The sequence below is a fragment of the Diceros bicornis genome, chromosome 11 (assembly GCF_020826845.1).
Source record: "Diceros bicornis minor isolate mBicDic1 chromosome 11, mDicBic1.mat.cur, whole genome shotgun sequence".
NCBI classification, from domain to species: Eukaryota; Metazoa; Chordata; class Mammalia; order Perissodactyla; family Rhinocerotidae; genus Diceros; species Diceros bicornis.
The window spans coordinates 59,448,421-59,460,571 of record NC_080750.1 but is presented as its reverse complement, the minus strand read 5'-3'; the positions used below and the strand labels follow the sequence as shown (position 1 = coordinate 59,460,571).

The window sequence follows — 12,151 nt, the reverse complement described above, 5'->3', positions numbered from 1 at the left end:
TGTCCCTGGAGTGGATAGTTACTAATTTTTGGTATTGCAACATTCACTTCTCTTAATTAACAACACCCTTATTTCCCTTTAAGGAATTGCCTCTCCCCCATTTGGTGCAGGAGTTGGGGGATGGAATATATTCTTGCGTCAAACTAGAGATGCAGAGAAGATCCCTGTGGGCAACTTATACTGAAGCTCTTCACCTGCTGCCTGATGTAGTTACAGGCCAGGATATGACATCATCTCCCAGGACCCTGAATCTTGAACTAGGGTGGGGATAGATGGTTGTCTTTCATTCGTTTATTACAGGGGTGACACCAGGTAAAACTATAAAAACGTTCCTTCAACCAGGCCTTCTGAAGTTTTCTGTTCCTGTGTGTGTGGTCTTTGGCCTTCCTTTTGACCTTGGGAGCCCCCCATAACCTGCCATTAAACCCCCGTTTTGTTTAAGTTAGTTTGAGCCTATTTCTGTTGCTGGCAACAAAGGAATTCTAGTTGATATGATCCTTGACTGCATTTTCTCTTTCCTTATTATTAGTATCATTTTTTCTGACCACTTCCAGCTCATGTTTTAGCTCCTTCTGTTAATTTACTATCCTTTTTTGAAACCTTGGAGTTTACGGGGTTTTTTTTTCCTTCAAGAGATCATAATTTCTTCGATTTTACTGAGATGAGTTTGTTCATTTTTAATCTCCTTCATGGGTATAGTTTTTCTATGTATGTTTTGCATTTGCCTTTGTTACAACTTTTTCTTGTCGTCTTGAGCACTGGTCCCACTCAGGTTCCTTTCTGATTGTTCGTCTTCGAGTGGGGCCATTCTGTTTTGGGTCAGCTTGTTCGGATGCTGGCTGTGGAAGAGGAGGTACCTTGTGAGTGAGCAGGAACAGCAGAGTAGCTTAGATTTTGGTCTGCTTTCTGAGCTTTTTCTTGTCAACACTGTACCACGCTAGTGCACTCCTACACGCGGGAAGTCTGCCAGGCTCACAGCGAGGCTCTGTGTGTTACAAGTGTTTTGTATTTGATTTAACCAGAGGTAGACTGACCTCGAAGATAGTGAAGCTTAATTTGCAGAGCCTGTCACTTCTATGGGGCCCTTTCCAAGGCCCTGTTCACAGGGTCATATATTTTTGTAAGATTTACTAAGATAATATATTTTAATCTCAACTGGATAGACTGCTGTCTATTTCTACCCTGAATTCCCTTTTGTCATATTTGCCGCAGATCGAATGTTATTGGAATAGCTATTGGGATCTAGGAAAAGAATAGAAATACGCCTTTATTGTTAAGCTTACTTTTTTATGCTGAAGGACTTTTAAGTAAATTATAGGTACTTTCCCATTTCCTCCCTAAATATTTAGGTGTGCATCTTTGAAAGGAAAAAATTTTCCTACAAAGTCAGAAATAACCTGACAAAATTAATACTAATTCCCTAATAGAATCTAATACCCTGTCTATAACCAAATTTCTGCATTTGTCTTCAAAATATCTTTTATGACTGATTTGCTCAAACCAGGATTCAATCCAGTACCACACTTTGCATCTGGTTGTTACGTTTCTTAACCTTTTATTATTATTAATTTTTAAAATACGATGGTTCCTTTCTCTTACTAACTTGCTGAAGAGAATGGATCTTTTTTGCTATAGAATTTCCTACCTTCTGTGATTGCAGCCTCTTGGTATTGTTTAGCATGTTTCTCTGTTCCCTGGAAGTTAGATTTAAACACTTGATTATATTACATTTAAACATTTTCAGTTATAATACCTCTGTGTACTTCTCGCTGCATCATACGAGGAGACACATAGCATCTGACTGTCCTACCAAGCTCAGTTTGCCCTCTGTATCAGAGAAGTGACAGCATGATTCCTTAATTGTAGAGTTATGCTTCCCTGCTTATGACCAGAAACGCATCTGTGTAGTGTTACTTTGGCACCATACAAATAACTAGTCCCGCATCAATTATTCACCTGATAGTTGAACACCAAGTGACAATCTTTGCTTGAATCAATCATTTCATTAGGGGGTTACAAAATGTTTTTCTAAAGAGGACCCAGTCTATGCCTGCATCCTCTCTTAACTAGTTGATTACAGTAGACTCCTGACTGGTCTTCCCATGTTCTTCCCACCCCTACAACTTATTGTCCACATGGAAGCCAGAGGAGTTCCTGGAATATCAGTCAGATCATGTCACTCTTCTGCTCAAATCCTCCAATGGGCTCTCATCTCACTCAAAGAAAGTCCACAGACCTTACCCTGGCCCACAAGGCTCTTTGTGTCTTGGCTGCCAGCTCACTCTCTGATTCCATCTGCTATCACCTCCCTTTTCTCCTCACTCACTCTGGTCCAGGTACACTGGCCTCTATGCTGTTTCTGGAATACCTAAACATGTTCCAGCCAAAGGCTTCCTTTGAACTTACTCTACCCTCTGCTATTTGCATGGCTTGCTCCATCACTTAGGTTTCTTCTCAAAAGGAAACATATGAGAGAGGACTTTCTGACCACCCCATTGAAAATACCTCCTCCAACTCCTCCTCCTACTCTCTCTATCCCCTTACCTTGCTTTATATCTCCTTGTAGCACTTACATCTTAGGCATGTTATATTTACATTTCTAGTTGGTTTCCTACTGAAGTTATGGGCTCCATGAGAGCGGACACATTGCCTATTTCATTTATTCCTGTGTCTCCAGCTCTTAGCGTAATGCCACAGTTGGCATGCAATAAATATTTGCTGAATGAACAAATGACTGAATATTCAGTAAAAATAGCACTTTAACATTGAGAATTGTTGTTTCTTTTTCAGAATAGTCACCTGGCTAAAGGGCATGTCACGTCTTTTTCATCACGCTTTTTGCTGAGCCATTGAAAGATGTATTTTGGGAAATTATATCTATATGATATAATTCCCATAAAGTGCAACTCAAAAGATACTTCTCAAGGACACAGTCTCTTGTCTCAGCTAAGAACTCTTCAGGAGGGAAGTGCAAATTAAGTGAACTTCATTCTTTTTATATTTTCAAAGCAATGCCTGCAGAGTAATCAAGGGAAACAGGTCACCAGCGATTAGTCTCCAGTTACACTCAACCCACCCCTACCAAGGGCAAATGAAACGCAGCAAAGAGCCATTTCCTTCCTCAAAGTCAAGATTTGCTTTATTAGGGGTTATTTTTATACTTCTTAACAGGTCCATGAGTAGAACTTAAACTCAGAGAATTGCTTTTATCCCATTCATTAAAGAACCATTGGATTTTAAAAGCCCTTTCTAAAATCCTAGAGAAATATAGCCCTCAACTCTGCACCCTTTCAAAAATTCAGGTCACTCTTAGGTATCTCGATTAAATGACCCCAATAAAAATGTCTCAAAAGAGCAGCAACGGGCTTTTATATATTTTTTTCAATAGTCTGAAAATGCCCATTCTCTCTTTAAGCTCCGTTCACCTGTCTCCTTCCTTCCTTCAGATAAATCGTTTCAAATTCCAATGCCTTGCGCATATATATTGATGTGATAGGCCTTTTCTCCAGGATCCCTCCAATGTGTCCCACAGTGATTCTGATTTAAACAGACGGGGGCCTTACACTTTGCTAAGCGAATGAGACATATGGCTAATGATGTGGCTTGTGTTCAGCCAAAAAGCTGGGGATGAGACTGACTATTTCCCTTTGATCAGACCATCAGTAATACTCTTAGAGGCAGTACCCCTCTACTTTCCTTTAGACACACAGTGCCCTAATCCAGGCTTCAGGGGAAAGGAAATAAAAGGTAATTATAGTATTTCATTTACTTCCCGCCTACGGGCATTAACATGGAAGTCCAATGCAATTACATGGTGACAGCGATGAAGACTGAAGCCAGTGGAGCTGCCTGTCTCTGCTACATAAAGCAGGTCATCCAGTTACCGCTGGACAGCAATTTCCAGAAAATCCTGTAATTAGGTTGTGAAACAGTGGCAAATAGGATGAACTGAAGAGGCAGATGTGTGGCCCAAAGTAATTTGGTTTCTACTAAAATGTGCCGCAACCCACATCCTTCCTATTTATTAAAGCCCGATAATATACCATGTTACGCTATTATGGAGGGTAATGGGGAGTCAGGCACTTAACTATAATGAAATTAGATTCCCCTTGCCTGCACCAAAGGCACAGTGACATTTTCTTGTAAAAGCTGTGAAAGTGGTTTCTCAAAAATAGACTTGACAAAAAAACACTGGAATCCACTTCACCACAAAGGATAAAAGAGCTAAAAGCTGATGAGGTTGGACACTTTATTGTCCCTCTGTACTACTTGCTCTTAATTCGAAGCTGTTGTAAAGCCAGGCAGGCAGAGGAGGAGAAACCATAGTCAATGGGCCTTCATGTTTTACCAGTCTACGAAGAGAGAGACTGTTTTCCTATTTCTATGAAGGGAACAACAACAAACAATAATGGTCCTGCCTTGCAATTATGGTCCTGACTTCCGATATTTTCTTGAATTTGTATTGTCTTTTCTTATCTCATTTTAAAGCATGAATACAGAAGGCAAAAAAAAAATTGAGAAGTTTGAAAAATAATTATGCATAAAATATGATATTTTAAATAATTTGAAAGTTTGTGGGCATGTATGGTCTTTGTGTGAGGTTATACTAAAACAATTGGTTTCCTTGTTTCATTTCATTTTTTTTTTTCCATTTTGTCGAACTGATCCATCTGGTGCTTTTGGGCTGGGTCTGATTTCGGATGTGAGTCATTCTAATCACTCATTGCATACAGTGACAATGTCAGGAATCTTCAAGTGGTCAGAAGGATGATACGTAATCATTTATTTAAGAATCAGCAGGAAGGACCAAGTACGTTGAAATAAATGAGGCTAACAATGCCACAGATGAAGCAGTTTTCAGTAAATGAAGCCAAGTACCGTATTGTTTTAGGAACCATAGCCCTCAGAAAGAGATATCAACTGTCCACGGCAAGTGGTGCCTCACAGAGCTTCACACTGGGGCCGCTGGGAAGGAAATGCTCATCTGGACCTGGCCCGCCAGAGACTGAGACTGAAAACAAGCTGACGCATCATAATTGCACCATAGACAGGGGGAAATTTGCTGCAAATCAAGAGTGGGGCCTCTCTAAGGAAGAAGAGAGGCCCTTTAGCAATAACAAAGAAACTTAATCATTCAAGCTGCAGAGCGCAGCATGAGACAGTGGCCTTGAGAAAGCAGAGCTGCATGAAAATGAAATGGTACATATGGAGGAAATTCAGGGATATTGGTAGAAATTGCATTAACATGACTTTGATATAAGGTATTCTTCTAAAAAGCAAATACCTTGGGACTAAAATCCCTTGAGAGAAATTTATGATTTATGTTTAGAGATCCTTGGGAAGTGGCCTAAGATCACATGGCAGAACTGAGAAATCAGGAGTTCCAATAAGATTTCATGACCTTGATTCCAGTTAGGACAAGGGGCAGGTCTCGGTTTCTCAAGCTGTTGTCATTTGTATAGTTTTCTCACAACTTTTATTATACCCCATATTATTTAACCTATTTATTATTTTCTTACTGTTTTCTTTAAATTTTAAACTTTAATTGAACTTCATCCTAAGCAAAACTATCCTTGAAATTACTCTACGTTTTCTAATAGAAATTAAAATAAATATAAAATATTAAAAATAACAAGTATGTATGTTTACCACTTAGATGACCTTAAGCACCACTAGTGGTACATGAACCACAGTTTTGGAAACATTTGTAAAACCATTCTCTGTGTGTTTGCTTTTTTTTTTCCTAAAAGTTCTCAGAATCTTAGCAGGCTGTATACTTGCATAATTACGCCCTCTTGAGATGATCTATTTTGCTATTCGTTTGTTTTTGTTTGATAAAACATAGTTTTGCTCAGATTTAGAGCATGGATTCTTTCAAATTCAGTCTCTAGGAGAGAGCACAGAAAGGCATCAGTCTCCTTTAGGGTAAAGGCAGGCTAGGTTTGCTGGGGCATCTTTCCCAAGTTAATTTAATGGATACTATTTTACTACCTACTATTGCAGAGTCTGTCCTGCTGTTCTGAAAGATATAAAAGAAAAAGATGAAAGGAGAAGTTCCCATTCTCAAGTAGCCTACAGTCTCATTGTGATGACTCAGAGAGGCAATATAAGTAACCATAATTCAATATTATAAAAGAGGGGCAAAGAAAGTAAGATGCAACAATGAGGAGAGAGAAGTGAATTCCAACTAGAAAGATCAGGGAAATTTTCATAGGGGAAGAACAAATTTAGTTGGGCCTTAAACACTGGAGAGAGTTTTTATAAGTAGTCAAAGAATGGGGAAAGACATTCCAGTTGAAAGGAGCAGCTTGGGAGATGGGAAAATTTAGGGTATTCCCATGTGATGAGTATAGGATATTGAAGTGGTCTCTGCGAGGAGAGTACACAGCAAATTATAATGATGTATTTATAAGAGTGTATAAGGTTCCCCAGGTCTTCCCCTCTAACTCACACTGTTGACTGAAATTTATCATTCATTTTAATCCTTTTGGGTTATGTTCACTTAATAAAGAATTTTTTTTTCTTTTTTTTTTTTGTGAGGAAGATCAGCCCTGAGCTAACATCCATGCCAATCCTCCTCTTTTTTTTTGCTGAGGAAGACTGGCCCTGGGCTAACATCTGTGCCCATCTTCCTCCACTTTATATGGGATGCCACCACAGCATGGCCTGACAAGCAGTGCATCGGTGTGTGCCCGGGATCCGAACCCAGGCCACCAGCAGCAGAACATGCGCACTTAACCGCTACGCCACCAGGCCAGCCCCAATGAAGAATTTTTTTTGATTGCACAGTATTTATAATTATATTCTTGTGGGAAATGCAAAGATGCAGAAGGTATTTTTTTTTGTGTTTAAAGAGCTTAAAATTAATTCAGAAATACTCATGGGAAACTTAGACAATCCAAGGGTCAATTGAGTCTGCAGATGAGATTTTACAGGATGTTAGACTAGGATATGAGCTGAGGTGGATGGGAAGGCCTCATGGAGCTGGGGAGACTTGATCTTGGCTTGAAGAAAGGTGGAACCAAGAAATGCCTTGAGGAAGAGGCAAAGCATTCTGGGAAGGAATGCATATGGTATATTTGAGTAGGAGAGTTTGATTTATAAGTTGTATGCAGTGAATACATTTGGAAAGGAAAATTTGGGCCAGATTAGGTAGGTTTTTGAAGGCCGGGCTAGCAATTTTGGCAACTACGTTGTAAGAAGTCTTTGGAGGTTACTGAGGAAAGAATAAAACAAAAACATGAAAATATAGAGCTGGAGAGGTTATTAGAGGTCATTGAATCTTCTCCCTTCGTTTTACGAAGAGGTTAAATTACTTTGCCAATGCTATATAGGACGTTTGGCAGAGTCTGCTTTGGAAAGCAGGTTTCCATAAAGTGAAAACATAAAAATTGTATTAGGACTATAAATCTGGCAGATATTCTCTCTAATGCCTTTTCACAGTACAAATATACTACCTGAGTTACAGAAAGCAATAAGCTATTAGCACAACTTTATTTATTTGATTATCTAGTTAGTCACCTTGTAAAGTCCTAATATTGGGCAATTAAGGGAGTGAGTGGGTGGTTGGGGACAAGCTAAAACCTCAAAATATAAGGTACTATCATGGGAGATCACATATTCATGACCATGACTGGACATATCATGATTTACAGGAATCAGCAGGAGAGCCCTGGACACTTAGAGTGATTAGGAAATTCAAAAAAGGAGATGGGGTGGAACTTTAAAGACAATTTTGTCATTCAGTGCCTTTCAGTGACAAGATGGCTTTGGGGTCAACCAGACTGGATTTTTTTTTTTTTTTTTGGAGAGGAAGATTGGCCCTGAACTAACATCTGTTGACAATCTTCCTCTTTTTGCTTGAGGAAGATGGTCCCTGAGCTAACATCTGTGCCAGTCTTCCTCTATTTTGTATGTGGGATGCCACCACAGCATGGCTTGATGAACAGTGTGTAGGTCTGTGCTCGGTATCCAAACCCACGAACCCTAGGGTGCTGAAGTGGAGCTTGTGAACTTAACCACTATGCCACCGGGCCAGCCCCCAGACTGGATTTTAATCCCTACTCTATCAATCATTTACAAAATGTGTAGCAATGGATAAATTGACTTCTTTTGACCTTTACTGAGCTTTCCCTTCAGTAAAATGGGAATGTGCATGTCTACCACAGGATTACTGGTGGGGCAGGCAGAGTCTAAGGTGGCTCCTATGATTCCTGCCCAAGGCGTTCAGATCCTTGTGTGATCCCCTCCCCTTGAGTGTGGCAGGATCAGTGTATTAGTCAGCTTGATCTGCTGGAACAAAATAACATAGACTAGGTGGCTTAAACCACAGGCATTAATTCCTCACAGTTCTGGAAGCTGGGAAGTCCAAGATCAAGTTACTGGCAGATTAAGTTTCTGGTAACAGCCCTCTTCCTGGCTTACAGTTGGCTGCCTTCTCACTATGTCCTCACATGGCAGAGAGAGAGCACTCTGGTGTCTCTTCTTCTTCTTATAAGGACACTAATCTCATCACGAGGGCCCACCCTCATTACCTCTTCTAAACTAATTACCTCCCAAAGGCTCCACTCCAAGTAACATCACATTGGGGGTTAGGGCTTCAACATATGAATTTGGAGGGGATACAAACATTCAGGCCATAACAAGCAATGACTTGTTTCTAACAGCATACATCAAGGGTGATGGGATGTACATGATTATGTGTATGTGATTACTTGATTATGTTACATAAGATAGGAGCACCTGTCTCGTTGGACTTTCTCTTGCTGGTATTGAGGAAGCAAGTGGCTATGTTGGGAGCCCCACACGGCAAAGAACTGTGGGTGGCCTCCAGCCAACAGCCAGCAAAAACTGGAGCCCTCAGTCCCATGATATCAAGGAAGTGAATTCTTCCAAAAAACCTGAGTAAGCTTGCAAATGCATACTCTCCCTGTTGAGCCTCAGATGAGACTGCAACCCCAGCCTACACCTTGATTGTAGCCTTGTGAGACCCTATGCAGGGGACCCAGTGAAGTCATGCTTGGACTCCTGACCCACAGAAACTATGAGATAATAAATCTGTGTTGTTTTAAGATGCTAAGTTTGTGGAAATCTTCTTACATAGCAGTAGACAACTAATACTCCTAGCACAGTGCTTAATCTAAAGTAATTACTCAATAAATGTTAACTTTCCTTCCTCTATTATATATATTTATTAATGTGATTTTTGCCTACACCCTTCTTTAAAGCATTGTTTATCACAACACACTCATGGGATAGGCCCAAGCTGGGCCTATGTCTTCTTTGGTAATCAGTATTCTCTTTCTTTGATTTAGTTTATATTTGTCCGTGACGTGGTAAATTCAACCATATAAACAGATTGCAACACCAATGTGTTGAATGAAAACCAACTCAACCCACAAAAATATGTTAGTCCCACATATATAAATGTATTTTCTCTTCTTTTTCCACTTTTACTTTCATTTACTATCTCTATGATTCATTGGTTTCTCATTGTCAAATCTCCCTTGCCCCAAATAAACATACAATCTAAGTAAACACAGTGTTGAGAGCGTGTTAGCTGTTCGCCAAAGATTTGTGTTCCCCTTTCACGGTGAAGACTTATTGCTGAGATGCGGCTGCTCAGCCGGAGACTGTATGTCCTGGCACCACCCTTGCTCTCATGTTTAGTTAGAGCCATGTAACTGAATTCAAGTGAATGGAATGTGGGTAGAAGTGATATACTTCCAGGCCTTGGCCTGCTAATTTTTCCATGTGATCTACTACATCCTCTTTCCTTCTACTACCAGAAGTGAATGATCTGAGGCCATAAGGGATGATGGGGTTTCAAGATGGAAGGAGCCTGCGTTTCTGAATCACTTGCATACTCCTAGAATAAGGCTGCCCCTCAAACACTTGGTTGGAATTAGAGTGAAAAAATACTTCACTTGTGCTGAAGCCCTGAGGTTACAGGGTTTATTTACTATAGAAGCTACTTGGATTTCTGTCCTAGTCAATTTGGGCTGCTATAACAAATTATAATATAGTGGGTGACTTACACAATGAACATTTATCTCTCACAGTTCTAGGGGCTGGGAAGTCCAAGATCAAGGTGCTGGCGGCTCTGGTGTCTGGTGAGAACTTGCTTGCTGATTTGTAGATGGCTGTCTTCTGACAGTATTCTTGCATGGCATAGAGCAGAAAGCAAGAGCAAGCTCTCCTGTCTCTTCTTATAAGAGCACTAAACCCATAAACAAGGGGTCCCCACTCATGACCTAATTACCTCCTAAAGGCTCCACCTCCTAATACCATAACATCAGGGGCTAGAATTTCCACATGCACTTTGGGAGGATACAAACATTCAGTCCATAACAGTTACATTAACTAATATGCTCTAGAAATATAGCTTTAAGACAAGGCCCCCATCAGAAGACAATGCTTAAGCCCCTCCAATGTGGAAAAACCTGAAGCTGCCACACCTACCAGGGTTTTGACTAGAATGGTCCCTGAACCTGAACACCACTCAGATTGACTGTGGTCTAGCTTTTGCCATCCTTTCCCCTTGGTGATCTAAATCCTCTTTGCCCCCTTTCTACCTGTTGGCTGCTGTCCTGGCATAACCAGGCAGAACACCTAGAATCATGTCATTTAAACACTATCTTGCATTAAATATTACAATGACTTAGAACTCATGATGTTATGAACCAACCGTGTCTCCCCACCCTTGACAAGATGAGTCTCTTTGGACACCAAAGTGGGTGTGAATCAAACCAGAGTGTGCTTTGCCCCTTTGGACTAGACGGTTGGGTCCCCAACTTGTGACTGGTCTTAAAACTAAGTCATTGCCCAACTTCTTTTCATTTTCTCTGCATTCCGAACTACTCCATTGCCGTGGAGAGAGTATGCCTTATGGCCATGTCTGTCCAAATTATGATAAACTTGTGATTGAGCCTTAAAGGAGGTTCTTGATTTTAGCTGGTTAACTGAAACACACATCTTTATTTGTGAGTAATTGTGGCACTAGGTTGCAAACACTTCAAGATTTTAAGAAAAGTTATCACTATCCTATAGATTATGAAGCCGTTTGTTAAGTATAATCCATAGTTGTCCTGTTTTATAGACTGGATGCTATATAGGGTCTCTGTGTTGACTTGAGTCCAACCCAAAGTGTCTAAGTCTCTAATTCAAACTTATTTCCTCGAGGTCAATTGTTAATTTAAATTTTTAATGATTCCTGGTCTGCAATATAAGTCAAATGGCTTACAGTCTCTGCCATTCATCTCTAGATTTTGTATGCAAACTAAAAACAAGAGAAATTATTGTTTTACTACATAAAACCAGAGAAACGTAGACAGTATCTTTTATTTTGGGGAACAAACATTATATATTATAAATATATCTGCCTTGTTCAATACACTGATTTCATTTATGTTTACTTAAAATAAATCACATGTCCTGTTCTTATTGGATATATTTTAAAATAAATGGAAACCATCCATTTGTCCATTTACCTATCTGTTCTCCCATTCACTCATTCAGTATTTTTTTGAACTAGGAACAGTTGGGGCTACGTGGCAAATAAGACAGAGTCTTTCATTTACAGAACTAATGCCTACAGTCTGTTTAATTTTTCTCCCTATTTTGAGTGAGAAATTTTTAATTTGTTTCATTATTTTCTGAGGTGCACTTTCGATTAGGATTTTAAGAGCTAGTTTCTTGTTCCATATCTCTAGAATAAATGTGAGCCTTTCTCCAGGATTTCCGGCCCTCAATCCTCATCAAGTTTTCTTGGAAGAATAATTTGTCTTTTCAAAAGAGAGGAGGAATATATTGAAAGAACTAAAATCTGATCCTGCAGGTTGATATTAAAATGCCCACTAAGAGCAGAGAGGACTTAAGATCTTTGTGGCTCCCCTAGTCTCACTTTCTAATGTTTCCTCCTGTTAGTTGCTTCCAGGAGAGATGGCACCCGGCAGTATGGCTTGGCAGTAATTTCCCTCAGCTGTGGCTTTTGGAACAGACTTTTGGTGACCATTCTAATGATGATGATTCTTACTGGCAGCTGCTCTCAATTGCACCTGGTGAAAGGAAAATTCCATGGCTGTTCTGTCAGTGATGGCAACTGCTCTTAATCTTCTGACAGCTTCTGCTGGAGTGGCAAACCATAGTGAGG

At 40.0% G+C, this 12,151-nt stretch overlaps 1 protein-coding gene across 1 annotated transcript in view; it reads right to left on the bottom strand.

The window, feature by feature from the left end:
• The window catches only part of LOC131411475 (polypeptide N-acetylgalactosaminyltransferase-like 6), a 480,632-nt gene that overhangs the window by 144,127 nt on the left and 324,354 nt on the right, over positions 1 to 12,151 (bottom strand). The gene's annotated exons all lie outside the window — the stretch shown is intronic.